We start from the raw sequence: 14424 nt of genomic DNA, 5'->3' as shown, positions 1-14424 counted from the left end.
CTGTTTGACTGAATTAGCTTTGTCTAAAAGTACTTCAAGTTTTTTGTCCAGTGTGGACTGTTTTGTGGCTAGTATATCTGATAACTTAGCAAAAACTTGTTCTTGAAATAAATTCCACTGGGCTTCAGTAAGTAAAACAGTAGCTCTGAGGTGAGACTCATATAAACGGTAATTGAGGAAAGATTTTTTCCGATACAAAAATTTTAGTTTGTTTCTTAACCAAAGTTTATTAGTCCTAAAGTAAAGATTACGCCGATGAAAGGGTAGGAAGCTTGGTTTTAATGTATTCCTTAAAAAATTAGGGGTAAGATTAAGCCTTATACATTGCTTAATAAATCCAATGTCCTTGCCTATTTTTCCAATTTTAATCTTTAAACCCATATATTGATGGGCTGTTACTTTTGCCTGGTTGGCTGTTTCATTCAAGTTTAAAAACTTCATGTTTATTCCGTATTTATTCACCTGGACCAATACTTTAATGCTGGTTTGAATCTTAATGATATTTCTGACAAACCAAGATTTTTTGATAGCGTTTTTCAGACTTAGAAAAGCTTCTAATAGCAAATTAGTTTTTCATAGCATACAAAAAACGTTCTCACGCCACGCCCTCTCGCCGCATTGCCCTGCATAATTTCCCTCCCTCTTCTCTCCTTCCTTCATTGCCATTGGCTCCGGGCCCCTCCTACTCCTTCTCAGTGCCTCCCTTGTTTTGCTTCCCCCTCCCTTCCCCTCCAATGCGAGTGCATTGGTCATGGTGTCTTGCGGCTCTCAGTGTCTTCCCTAACGTCTAATAACACATAATATATACGCTCCCAGAGGTGAGTCTCTTATTCACGAAAAAAATTTACGACAAGATTTTTTAAAAAGCCTTTCTTGATATTCTTTTCTTTTTTATTTTGCTTCAGGTCCTAGTTTGAACCGAGAACAGTACCCTGGAAACATGGCGTCCACCAAAAATTTTTCATTAAAAAGATCTTGTTATCTAATACTTAAAGAAAGCGGCTATGTTAGAGAAGACATATGTTTTATCATGCAAAATAGGAAGTTACGTCTTTTGACTGGTTGTGTTATTTTAATGACAGCCATTTTTAACCAATGGAAAAATGGTTTCTTAATTCTTGCACTGGTTACTCTTATACTCCGTGAATGTTTAGCAAGTAAACCTTTTACACATATGTTCTAACAAAATTAAAATTATGTTCTTGGACTTTTATGATAGTGAAACATTGGTCTTTGTCTGCACATGGTTTAATGTTTTTAGATTCAGAGGACTTTTATCAAGAGGACGTACATTCAAATTTTTAAGACACTTGGTGCTATTTTTTAAGTTTAGGTCATAGGTTAATATTTATGTATCCCGTTTTTAATTAGATCTTGCCAGTTTTGTAAAATTTGTATGTACTTTATGCATTGTTTATTGTGACTTTGTCTATGTACATTTTTCTTATTTTTGGCTGATGATGATGCACACCAGCATCGAAACCGGTACCGTGTGTAATAAAATGTTATAATTTTTCTTATAACATTATATGGTATTGAATAGGTGGACCTCTCTTGTTTCCATTATATGATTGAAATTACGCCTGGCATTCAGCCCTTGTACTCATCTACTCATTTTAACTTCAATAGGTTTCTTCCAACACACAGTTCGGAATGAGTTCGGAACGCGTCCAGAACCGATACCAACAACTGTGAATGCGCAAGCGCATACTGATTACCGTTCAGAACCGGTTCGTTATTGCAGTGTGTTAGAACACAAATAGAACCGTTCCGTGCGAAATCAACATCATCTAGTGACAGCAGGAGAAACAAATCATTTATTTGGTGGGTACTTGATTACTGTAATGAGGAGATAAGGAATGAATTATGTTTACATTCTTGATGTACTGACAATGTCATTCCGAATCCTTTATTGTCATCATCGTCATCGTCCTCAAATTCGCCTATTTCCTGTTGAGGCAAGGCCCTTTCCACAATAATGTCGATGCCATTCTCCTCCAATACAGCCATGGATGGAACACAAAATACCTGTAGGTATTTATATAGAAATCTGGGTCATTTCTTGGTTTGTCAATTTTTATGTGAGAACCATCGATGACTCCAATAACACCTGGACACCCTCTTTTTCTGAAATGTAGTTCTTTGTCCCTTTTTCAACTTCTGTAGGCTGGTGATTATTTGGGCAGATAGATAGATAGATAGATAGATAGATAGATAGATAGCTCAAAAATGGAACAACTCTTTGGAGCACCCTGTGTAAGGAGCTGATGGTAACATCAAATCTGTCAGTAACATATTTGGAACTTGCAGTTTGATGCCCTATGAACCACAGAAATATGAGAACCTGAAATTAGCAATGCACATGTATAATGCCAAAGATAATATGTATAGGCATTTTGCTGAGAAATGAATGCACGAAGTGTAGCCAACTATAAATTACCACTGCTGACCTGACTTAGAGCTGATAGTTTTCCATACTGCCCATTTTTTTAGTGCCTTTTAAACTGAGGAGTTTGCTGAATCTGCTCAGCAATCTTCTCAGCAACTGCTCGAGTGACCCAAAAATGTTATAAAAATTAATCATCTTCATACTGAGGGACTGTTTGTTCTGAAAATATGAAGGTATAAGCAATAAGTCTATGATCCTTTTTCACCAGAATTTAATCATGGTGTAAACACATAAGAATTAGAAAATTTATTTTCAAATGGGGTATTTTCTTACTTCCTTCTGCTATGACCTCATTCTACATTTGAATGAATGCACATATTTTTGGAAATGATTAAAATGTCCTTTCCTCAGCTGTTCCATTATTTTCCGCCCTTCCTACAGATTAATATTTCCCCCGGTTATTATGCCATTGGCATAACCTTATTTTGAACTCTTTATCGAACCTACCTCTATAAACACCTTCAGTCTTTAATCTTTCCATTATCCTCCTAAGCACTTTCCCCTGTATATGCCAGGTACATACCCTCCATTCTTGCTCTCAAGCTCCTTTCTCTCAAACTTTCCCTCCCAAGTTTCCTTGGCATGATACTAACACTGCTGGTTATTCTGTGGTCCTCATCACATACCTAACGTGCTTTCTTCTGTACCCATTCCAATTCTTTTACCAAAAATTCTTGATAAGGATCCCTTACCCGCAAAGCATACTTCAGTTGAGGTCTTACAAGTATTAAGTATGCCATCTTTTTTATACCCCTGCTTGTTCCTTTTAATATCTGCATTGCAGTGTGCAGTGACCTAAATGCTTTATTGACTACATACCTTATATGTCTTCCCTATTGAGATTTACCACTGCCTGGTGTGACCCGTAATTATCTAGAATTATCTTCAAAATCCACCTCCCCCTCCCCCTCCAATTTAGCAATTATGCACTATTCTGTATGTCTTGTTCCTGAAACTAACTGCTTGACTCCTTTCAACATTGATTTTCATCCCATTTTTCTGAGTCCAGATACAGTATATATTTTGTCCAGGACCTCCTGCAATATTTTAAACTCATCTAAACAGTTCACTTTTCTGTATACAATTTGCAAGTTCAATCCTTCTTGCATACTGTTCAAAAAAATTACAAAAATGTAAAGGCGCCAGTTTACTGCCCTCTCCTATACCCCTCCCCACTTTCTGAGGTTCTGTTAATGACCCATTTGCCTCCTATCCAGTCTTATTTTTCTCATTTTCTTGATGAGTACCATGGTATACTCTGTGAAAAGCTTTAAATAAGTCTATTGCTATACAACCCAACTGTTCACTCTTGTCTAATACCTCTGACACATCCTGAGCTCTCCTGTCTCCCATTTTAGGTCTGGATTTTTTTTTTCACCCCCTTCTGTGTTTTAATATAGCTGTACATATTTCTCAATGCTGTCCCCCTTTCACTAGCTTACTCTCAAGAAAATCTTGTGTTGTTGATATGAATTCTAATACATAAAATTTCATTTTTATTACATTTTAATATTTAATGACTTGTAAAATTATTTATATCTAATAAGAAAACCCCAGCACCCCTGCTTCCCCTATTCCTCCTATAAATATCATACACTTTTGGAAAAACATCCCCTCAGCATCACAATTGGGCAATTCAAAAAGAAAATTCAAGACAGGGTCCAACCCACATTACCAGAGCATCTAGCGCTTGAAAGTGGGCATAGATATAGTTGATTGGGTAAGCGACTATGGTTAGCACTCTGGACTCTGAATCCAGCGATCTGAGATCTTATCTTGGTGGGCCTCCATAAACGGGTTCTAAGGACATTCCAGGGAACATTAATGGACAAGGCAAGTTTACATGAGAGTATTTACAGAAGGCAGAATTTCTTTATTTTTTTAAAGGTACCGGTACCAGCCATGGCCTTAATGAAAGTAAGTTACATTTGCCTGGTGTGAAAATGGGAGACACAGACAACCATCTTCAGGGCTGCTGACAGTGCGGGTTCGAACCCACTAACTTCTGAATGCAAACTCATAGATGCGTGATCGTAATCTGGCTGAAAGCGAGACATTTATCGGAGCTCAGAAAATCGCAATACTTGCCTGGACGAAGGTACCTATACTGATATGTTTACATTAGGATTAAAATCTCCTGAAAAAGAAAAAACCATTGTGCAATCAAGTTAAAATATTCAGTATTATAGCAAAGTCATCTAGGCCATTCCATGAAGGCCCTTGGAATGGTGGAAGGTGAAGGCTTCCACTATTTGTAGCCTCGGCTTTAATATTATAGGCCTAACCTAATTATAAAGCTTGAATTGTTAGTTACCGTACCTAAATAATTTTCATTCTTTTTCCTCAGTATGTTCATATCCAACTCACCCTCATCACTTAAGCTTACCTCATAGAGGTCACGGGCACCATCTAAATCATGCATTTACCGGGCGAGTTGGCCGTGCGCGTAGAGGCGCGCGGCTGTGAGCTTGCATCCGGGAGATAGTAGGTTCGAATCCCACTATCGGCAGCCCTGAAGATGGTTTTCCGTGGTTTCCCATTTTCACACCAGGCAAATGCTGGGGCTGTACCTTAATTAAGGCCACGGCCGCTTCCTTCCAACTCCTAGGCCTTTCCTATCCCATCGTCGCCATAAGACCTATCTGTGTCGGTGCGACGTAAAGCCCCTAGCAAAAAAAAAAAAATCATGCATTTTCCTTACTTTCCAATATCTCAAGAAATGTAGGGTTATCTCCGCCATGAGGGTTTAAGTGCTCATATTGCCTTCCAAACCCTTATTAGAACAAACCCTTTAGTGCGGATGACCAGAACATCTAGTTCTCGCTCTAGACCAAGAATCGTTTTCACCGGTTTGGAACCATTACGAATCAGTACCGAATTATGTTGGAACAGCAAGCTGGGAATTCAGAACCGTTCAGAACCGATTCTCATTTATGTTGGAATGTCCATCAAGTTACTGCGCATGAGCAGACAGTTCAGAATCGATTTGAAATCATGTTGGAACAAACCTAATAAATCTAACTGGGAGGATTTCCGAGTGCAGCTGGCTCAGCTTTGAAAATATCCCAGTCACCTGTGAAGGAGACAAAGGATTCATAGATGTCTTTTGTGAAATCTCAAAGAAGACGATAACCACGGGTACATAGAAAATTTACATTCCTGACCTAATTTAGGGGGAAGAATCGGTGTGTTATGAACTTCAAGCTGCTTACTGCATAAACTCTTTCTCTGAAGAAGTTACAAGGTTCTTCAATAATCTCAATGAGCTCACTGGTAAAAGAAATAGAGAACAGTGACAGAAGACTGTCTCCAAGATCAATATGTCACAAAACAGCCAGATATCATGGACCACATTTCACTGCTTATCTACAGTAATACCAGTAAACACTACTGAGGCCACTATAATGTTACGTCAAATCAAGCGGACAATCCGCTCATCCAGATTGAGAAGCACAACAAATCCTTGTTGTTAAGAATTCATCTAATCCAACCAGCAAGTTCTCAAACTTCCTACCTCTGTGGAAGTTGCCAATACCATCAAACAGCTTAAAACAGGGAAGTTTGCTGGTATGGAGAGTATCAGAAATGAACAGATCAAGAACTTTGGTTTCAAGGCCCTGGCATGGGTTACCAACTTTAATTGCTGTATTCGATCTGAGAGGATCCCTCAGAATTGGCATCAGGCCAAAATTGTAGCACACTTGAAACTAGGTAACACACCAGATCAATCAACAAATTTCAGTCCATTCTCCTTTCTGAATCACATTTTTCAAGCTTTTCAAACACCTCATTTTTAAAGGATTGTTTCATTTGTGGAGACTAAATTGATTAAACAACAGGTGGGTTTCAGACCATGATGTTAATGTACTGAGCAAGTACTGAACCATACCCAGTATACTGAGGATGGATTTTAGAGAGGCCTTGTAACTGGTGCTACTTTTATAGATATGACTACTGCTTATGATACCACTAACCATCAAGTCCTTGTACACAAACTGTTTAAATTGACAGAAGATTTTACACTCAGAAGAATCCTTCAATGCTTCCTGCAGAATAAAAGTAACAGGTGACACTCCAAGATAAGGGGAGCCATTGGAGGGACCATAAGAATGGCCTCCCACATGGTAGTGTCCCTCCACCAATCCTTTTCGATGCATACAAAAATGATTAACCTATCAGGCAGAACATAACACACTGAAGATTGTATTGTTGGAGCAGAGTCCAAGTCATTTGAGGACAAAGACTTGCAGGCTTGCCTCAGTGATCTGTCTAAGTACTAAAAGGATAACTTTCTAAAATAAAATCCTAGTAAAACACAGGTCACACTCTTTCATCTTCACAACCATGCTGCAAACTATAAACCGAATATCTGTTGAGAAGGAAGACAACATGAGTTCTTCCCAGCCATCAAGTACCTTGGAGTTAAACTTTATCAGTCACTCACATGCAGAGGACTCTACCTTTCTGTTGGCATGAAGGTTAGAGCAAGGAACAGCTTATGAGGGGGGTGGGGCTGTGAGCTTGCATCCGAGAGATAGTGGATTGAATCCTACTGTCGGCAACCCTGTAGATGTTTTTCCGTGGTTTCCCATTTTCACACCAGGCAAATGCTGGGGCTGTACCTTAATTAAGGCCATGGCCGCTTTCTTGCAACTCCTAGGCCTTTCTTATCCCACTGTCACCATAAGACCTATCTGTGTCGGTGCGACGTAAAGCCACTAGCCAAAAAAAAAAAAAAAAAAATGCTTACTAGGGATATTAACAGGGTCCACCTGGGGAACACATCCAGCAACTGTGCAAAACCAGCTCTGTGTATTCCAAGAAAATGGATACTGCCTTGAATGAAATGTGTCGTATTGTCTCTGGATGCCTCAGATCAACTAATTTCAAGAAGGTATACAACACATGTGGTACAGCAACACCCTCTATTCAATCTCAAGAGCAGCTGAAACTGAAAACCTGAAACAAGAGACGGACAGTCGGCATTCTCTGCATGGCCACCAAGCAGTAAGACGTCTCAGATCACAGAAGAGTTTTATGAACATCAAGCCTGCAACAGCTAAGCCAGGCATTCTCAGGAAAGAGTACTGAACTCTATTGGACCGGAATAAGCCAATAGAGGCAATTCTAACTCATACTTCGTAACCATGGCCAGTATGGAGAATGCATAATAGGATGAGAGTTGGTATGGCCACCCTAAAAATTGGGGCTATACCCTAAATGGTGCCTGTGACTTAAGTGCTTTCCAAGACCTGGAGCATCAGTACCATTGCCAAAATTGCCCTGCAGAAACTCAGTGTGAAAATGTTGATACAGTCAATAACAAGGCTAAAGTATCTGCTTCATACTGGAGCGACTTCAACATTTGAGGAGAATCTGATATGATCGTGGTGCTGATTTTTAGGTTAAAAATCTTTGAAACACATCCTCCAGTAGACAAACGAGTAGCTTAGGTGATATGGGATCTCCTTGGTAGACACCACAGGGAGGATTATGATCTCCTCAAAACAATAAACACCACTACCATCATGAATAGTAGATCTTTAGGTTAAAAAAGATCAGCAAGAGAGCTCAAGAACCTCTACATGAACTATTTTTAATTCAAGAAAAGTGTCATAAGTGTTACAATTGTGTTGACTTCTTGCCATTTTCGTGTAGGCTGATGATGACATGGACATATGTCGAAACCGGTCCCATAACAAATGAAATATGTTGCTACATTGATTCGTGCAACAGTGTTATTGTATTGAATAGGTGGAACATCTTTCTCTTTTTAGCATTGTAACTATTAGTTCAATACGGATCAGTGATGAAGTTTTTAACTTTAAATCATTCAAGCTACTGAACATAAACTGAATCTCCAAGTGATGCTCTCAAAACAGGATATCACCTACAAATTACAAGTTGAGAAGTTTTCTGCATTAATGTTAATGCTGTATTTTTTAACACAGTCTAAATCTTTGAAATACATCCTCCAGTAGACAAACGAGTAGCTTAGGTGATATGGGATCTCCTTGGTAGACTCCACAGGGAGGATTGTGATCTCCTCAAAACAATAAACACCACTACCATCACGAAGAGTAAATGTTTCATAGTCACTCCTGAATAGAGTCCTGGCATTGTTAGAAGGAGAGGTGAATAGTCTGACAGTATTATGAAACAACTCTCCTGCTGTCTTGATCACCACTGATCTGCATATAGGCCAGTCACCTAGGTGATAGATTCCTGATCAGTTATTTACCTAGGCTTTTCTAAATAATTTCAAAGAATTTGGAAATTTATCAAACATCTCCCTTGGAAAATTATTCCAATCACTAACTCTCTTCCTATACATGAATATTTGCCCCAATTTGTCATCTTGAACTCCAACGTTATCATCATCTTCTTTCCTACTTTTAAAAATGTCACTAAAAATTGTCATTTCACACCATCTCTCCATTAACAGCTCGGAACATGTGCTTAGTTAAGCAGCTTGTTTCCTTTCTCCCGAGTCCTCCCAGCCCAAAGTTTGTAAAAAAAATTCATAGCACTTTTTTTTTTTTTTTTTTTTTTTGAAATTTCCCAGAACAAATCAAGTTGCTTTTCTTAGGATTTTTTCCAGTTCAAGAATTAAGTAATCCTAATGATGGTCTCATATACTGGAGCCATACCGTAATTGTGGTCTTATGAGAGACTTAATTGTCCTCACCTTCACATTCTTACTACAACACCTAAATAACCTCATAACCATTTGAAGAGATCAGTACCCTTAAGTTACAATCTTGTATATGTGATTACCCCAGTGAAGAACATTCATTATATTAACACTTACATACTTAGTGATCCCAATGAGGAACTTTCACCCCATCAGTGCACTACAGTAATTAAAAGTGAGAGGACTTTTATTCTTTGTGAAACTTACAACCTGACTTTTCACCCTGCTTATTGTCATACCATAGCTGCTCTCCATCTCACGACTTTGTCTAGGTCTTTTTTCATGTTGCTCACAATCTTTAATTTACTGTATTTATTATGCTATACAGTAAAACATCATCCACTGATTCCAGTACTTTGCTCATATCATTTATATATATATATATATAAAAACATAAAATTCCAATTTGAATATATACATCCAGAAAATCTGGAGCTATTTATTTTTCTTCTTCTCTCCAAGGTTTTAAAAACTTTTAAAACATAGTGCTACTGTCACACGTGTTATACTGCTCCTCACAAACTTACGTCTGGCAACGATTACAAGATTGATCCTTGAACTATTTATTCTTCTCCTCTTCAAGATTTAAAAACTTTTTAAAAACAGTGCTATATTTATAGGTGTTATATTGCTCCACACGAACTTATGTCTGGTAACGATTACTAGATTGTTTCCTTGAGATATTTATTCTTCTATTCAAGATTATAAAAACTTTTAAAACACAGTGCCACAGTCACATGTGTTACACTGCTCCACACAAACTTACATCTGGTGAAAAAACTACACATTACTGGTTATTTACCTGTGCATTGGTTTTTTTTTTCCGGTTTTTAAGTGATCGGCTGATGATGACCCAGAATTTGGGTCAAAACCTGTACCGTTCATGATTAACAAATGATGTAACCTTACATTACTAAATTTAAATGTATTGAAAATGTGGAACCATTACATAATTTTATTAATTTTAATTGTGATCTCAGTTCAATAAGGACCATAATGAAATTCTTATCTTTCAATGTTTCTCATGTCATCACAACTCTCTAAATAGAATATTAAATAAATTTCACAGATCTTCTGGTCAAAAAATTCCTGATATTTCATGTTGGATGTACTTGCTGTTCCTTCAGGCCAAACTGGTTCCTCCTTGATCTTTATTTTCTGGTCCATTCTACAGAGCAACAGAAGTTTTTACATGAACAGGAGCAGAAAATTGCTTCCACTGACTGCTCTACCTGGACATTATCCTTGTAACCAACAATCTTATATACTGCTGACTGAATATTTCTGCCTTCTGTAAACCCTCATGTATACACTTCCCTTGTTCATTAATGGTTCCTGGAATGTCTTTCATGGAACCCATTTCTGCCTTAAAGTACTTAGGTATATATGCTCTTCCAGCTTTTCACTACAATTTCTGTGACTTCCAATTATGCTTACCATCATGTTCTCCTTAGCTCACTTCTTTGCTAGATTCATATTCCTATTAAGTTCCTTCAATTTCTCCTTATCCTCAACCATTTCTAACACTATTTCTTTCCAACCTACACCTTTTAGTCTCTTTACTTCTCTCTCATAAATTGGAAGATCTTTACCATTCCTTACTGCCTTTAAAGGTACATACTGGTTTCGCATTCCTTAAAAATTGCTTTAAATCCATCCCACACACTGTTTACTTTTTTATTGACCGTTTTCCACCAACCTTAATTGTTTTTGTTTGTCCAACTCCTGTCCCGTTTCTCTACAGGTCAGGTATGAGATGAAATGAATCTGTTGTGGAGGGTTTTTATGACCAGATGCCCTTCCTGATGTCAACCTCAAGAGGAGTTAATGAAATGAAATGAATGATGTGATATATGACAGTAGGAGAGGAGAGGGTGAAACCTGCTGCCGGCACATAGCCTACTCCTGTCGAATAGCATCAAGGGGTCTGCTCAAGGCTTAATGCCCCCATCTGACAGATGAATCACCATCAATAGCATCATATGCCTTCACACCATATGAGCACTGCAAAGAGGTTTGGAATTTAATCTAGGCTTTTGGCACGCAATCTAGTGATTATAAATTGTATACCACCACCTCCCCTACCCTGCTAGCCAACATTCTGATGATGAAATATTTTTCAACCAACGGGACTCATTCTGCCTAACCACGGTGTCAAACCATTTAGACTTCAATGCCATAACGATCATGGCCACCAATCTTAATTAATTTGTAAAAAACTCCCTCATTCCTGTCTTATCAATCATGTGGTACTTCATAATAGTCTTACTTTTACAACCTTCATTTCTATCTCATTTATTTTTAACTATGACAAAAACTGCTTCATGATCACGTATACCATCTATTACTTCAGTTTGTCTATAGAGTACATCTAGTTTTACCAGCACCACATCTACACAGTGATACCAAACCTGAAAGATGAATGGCTCTTGTCACTCATGTCCTAGCATTGCCGCATTGAGTGAAATTTCATTACTGAATGAGAGAAAACTTAATGAATCTAGTTCAGGCTACACCATCCTCTGGAAAGGGAAAAATTAAGGTGAAAATCAAATTCATGGTGTTGGATTTGCAGTGAAAACTAAACTGGTAAACATGCTTAGGTTAAGACCTACTGCAATTAATAATGAAAGACTCATGACCATCCGCATACCACTCTCTGGAGATAAATTCATTACAGCTCTGAAAATTCTAAGAATCAATTCTACCATCAACTGAATACAATTCTTTACTAAGTACCCACCATGGATAAATTATTATTACTTGTTGGTGACTTCAATGCTAGAGTGGGTAGAGATAATCGGCTATGGGGTAATGCCATGGCTAATCAAGGCATAGGAAAATGTAATGCAAATGGATTACTTCTTCTTGGCCTCTGTGCTGAGTGTGAACTCTTCATCACCAACGCACAATTCCGTTTACCAACCAGGTACAAGACTACATGGATGCACCCACGTTCAAAACACTGGCACCTCATTGATTATGTCATAACCTGACAACGCGACTAGAAAGATGGCCTCATCACAAAGACAGCTAGAAACAACGATGACAGTTGGACGGATTATAGACTTCTTATCAGCTGACTTAGAATTTTGGTGCGCTGAAAACCACATACTCGTTTCACGAACCCTTCAAGAAAGAAATTTAATACCTCCAAACTTCAAAATGAAGTCTTTGCTAAAGAATTCAAAAATGCCATAACAGAGCAGCTGACTTCCAATCCAATCTATATCAAGGATGTGGAGCTGGAATGAGCCACACTTCAAATTATCATCAAAGATTCGGCAGAAAAAGAAAAGGCTACGAGAAAAGAAAGAAAAATGACTGGATTGATGATAATAATGAAAACATTCTGAAACTAATTAGTAAAAAAAAAAAGGAAAGCCTACTTACCCCTTACACAAGACCCATCCTGTGTAGTGAAGAAAGCACATTTCCAAGAGCTTAAGATGAAATATCAGGCTGATAGAAGACAGATGAAAAATGAATGGTGGTAGCAGCAAGCCAAGGAATTCCAGACTTTGTCCGATACCAGAGACCTTCGGAATTTGTATGAAAAATTAAAATAAATTTTTGGGCCCTCTCGCTCTTCATCAGGTGCGCCGGAAGCCATTGACAATAACACCATCCTTACAGACAGTCAAGACATATTAAGACGCTGGAAGGAGCACTTCAGCCTACTTTTAAATCTAAGCTCAACTTACTGCCGAAGACTTCCTCCAATATGTGCCACAACATCCTCTGTAACTGTGGATGGCAGTCCAACCAACCTTTCATGAATTCACCAAAGCCCTCAAAAGTATGAAAGCAAGAAAATCTCCCAGACCAGATAACATCCCTCTAGAACTTATTCAAAGCGGAGTACTATCTTTGAAGACCAGGATTTTCTCCCTAATTCTAGTAATTTGGAAAACACAGAAGGTGCCTGCTGACATGAAAAAGGTGATCAAGGTATCTGTGGCAATTATCATGATATTTCCCTACTATCCATAGCAGGAAAAGTTCTGACAAGGATTTTGTTGAACCGTCTTCAGACTATCTCTGAAATGGTACTCCCTGACAAGGGAACATCGGCAATGGTTAAGTCGCCGATCGCGATGAAACTTGGAAAACTCATTGGGGTACACACAAAAAAGATGTCGGCATCAATTTTGGGTGCCAACATTCATTAGGGCATTAACTAAGGGACCTCAAAGTTGCGACATTTCAAATTACACGTGATTAGCGATGAATACCTGCTGGCCAATGCTAAGCCGGCACACTGCGTGCCTGGAGACATGCCTCTGCACCTCCTCCCCTTCCCATTCCAACTGGTTCACCACCGCACGTTTCCCTTCTCCCCGCACTTGCCGGCTGCTTAGCTGTTGAACAGGACCAGCTCTATACTTTGCTTCTTTTCGTACTATAATTATTGAAATCCTTTAAATAACGTTCTGTTTCACACATAATAATAAAAAATAATCTAAAATAATATATCCATATTTTATTCAAATGTTATATTTTCATTCCTGCTAATTCCAGTGAGTTGTCACATTCGTGGGTACAACTCCAAGTTAAGTAGCACCGGGCATGGTCAAACGTGGGATGGGGTACCGCGTCCTACCTACGCTTAAATTATTATTTACTTCTAAAACACCTTAATGCTGTCGGTAGTGTCTTTTAGAGTGGACATACATATGAAATTAATTAAATTAAATCACCCACCACTAAATAAATCTCCCACCTTTAAACAAAGTTAAATACCTTTTTATGTAAAGAAATTACGTGCTCGGGCAGAGGATCTCAATGAATATAATGAGATGCGGTATCTTGGAATATCAAAACCTGGTTATAGGTCCAGATCTTCTTTTTATGTCCCCTTCCCCCACCTCTCCACCCACTTTGTGTCCGCTATCAGTTGTGTCATAACAAAACGCCATCGCAGACGACGACAACAACAACAATTATAAACTCCGAGTTTGAAACTACTGGTATTTTCCGTATTGTGTACTCTGGTATAAGGAATAGGCCTATTGGTAGAATGTTTTTATTTGTGCTTGTATTGAACGATTTATTTATGTTTTGCAGTGACAGGCACAACACATTTCAATTGCAGCAATGGTTGTCGAATATAAATAAATGTAATGCATAGGCAATTTTGATATGAGTATGACATGGAATGTAGTAAAGTTTGACGTAATAAGAAAAGCCTTGAAAAATAAAGAAGATGTGCATTTATATATCCAGTAGATATACAGTAATCACAGGAAGACCTGTAGTCTTACTTTACCGGTACTTTTGC

The 14424-nt window shown here is 38.3% G+C and overlaps 1 protein-coding gene across 5 annotated transcripts in view; it reads left to right on the top strand.

Annotated features, from left to right (window-relative positions):
• LOC136877760 (aminopeptidase N) overlaps window positions 1-14424 on the top strand; it is a 210109-nt gene that overhangs the window by 125798 nt on the left and 69887 nt on the right. The window contains exon 13 of one of the 5 annotated variants that reach the window (XR_011018592.1): window positions 10888-11157. The exons of the other annotated variants lie outside the window; for them this stretch is intronic. The gene's annotated coding sequence lies outside the window, so the exon portion shown is untranslated. The remainder of the gene's footprint in view (window positions 1-10887; window positions 11158-14424) is intronic. 5 annotated transcript variants of the gene reach the window in all.

Source organism: Anabrus simplex, chromosome 7 (genome assembly GCF_040414725.1).
Source record: "Anabrus simplex isolate iqAnaSimp1 chromosome 7, ASM4041472v1, whole genome shotgun sequence".
In the NCBI taxonomy this organism is placed as follows: domain Eukaryota; kingdom Metazoa; phylum Arthropoda; class Insecta; order Orthoptera; family Tettigoniidae; genus Anabrus; species Anabrus simplex.
The sequence above is the reverse complement of the archived record's forward strand: the minus strand, read 5'-3'. Positions and strand labels throughout refer to the sequence as shown.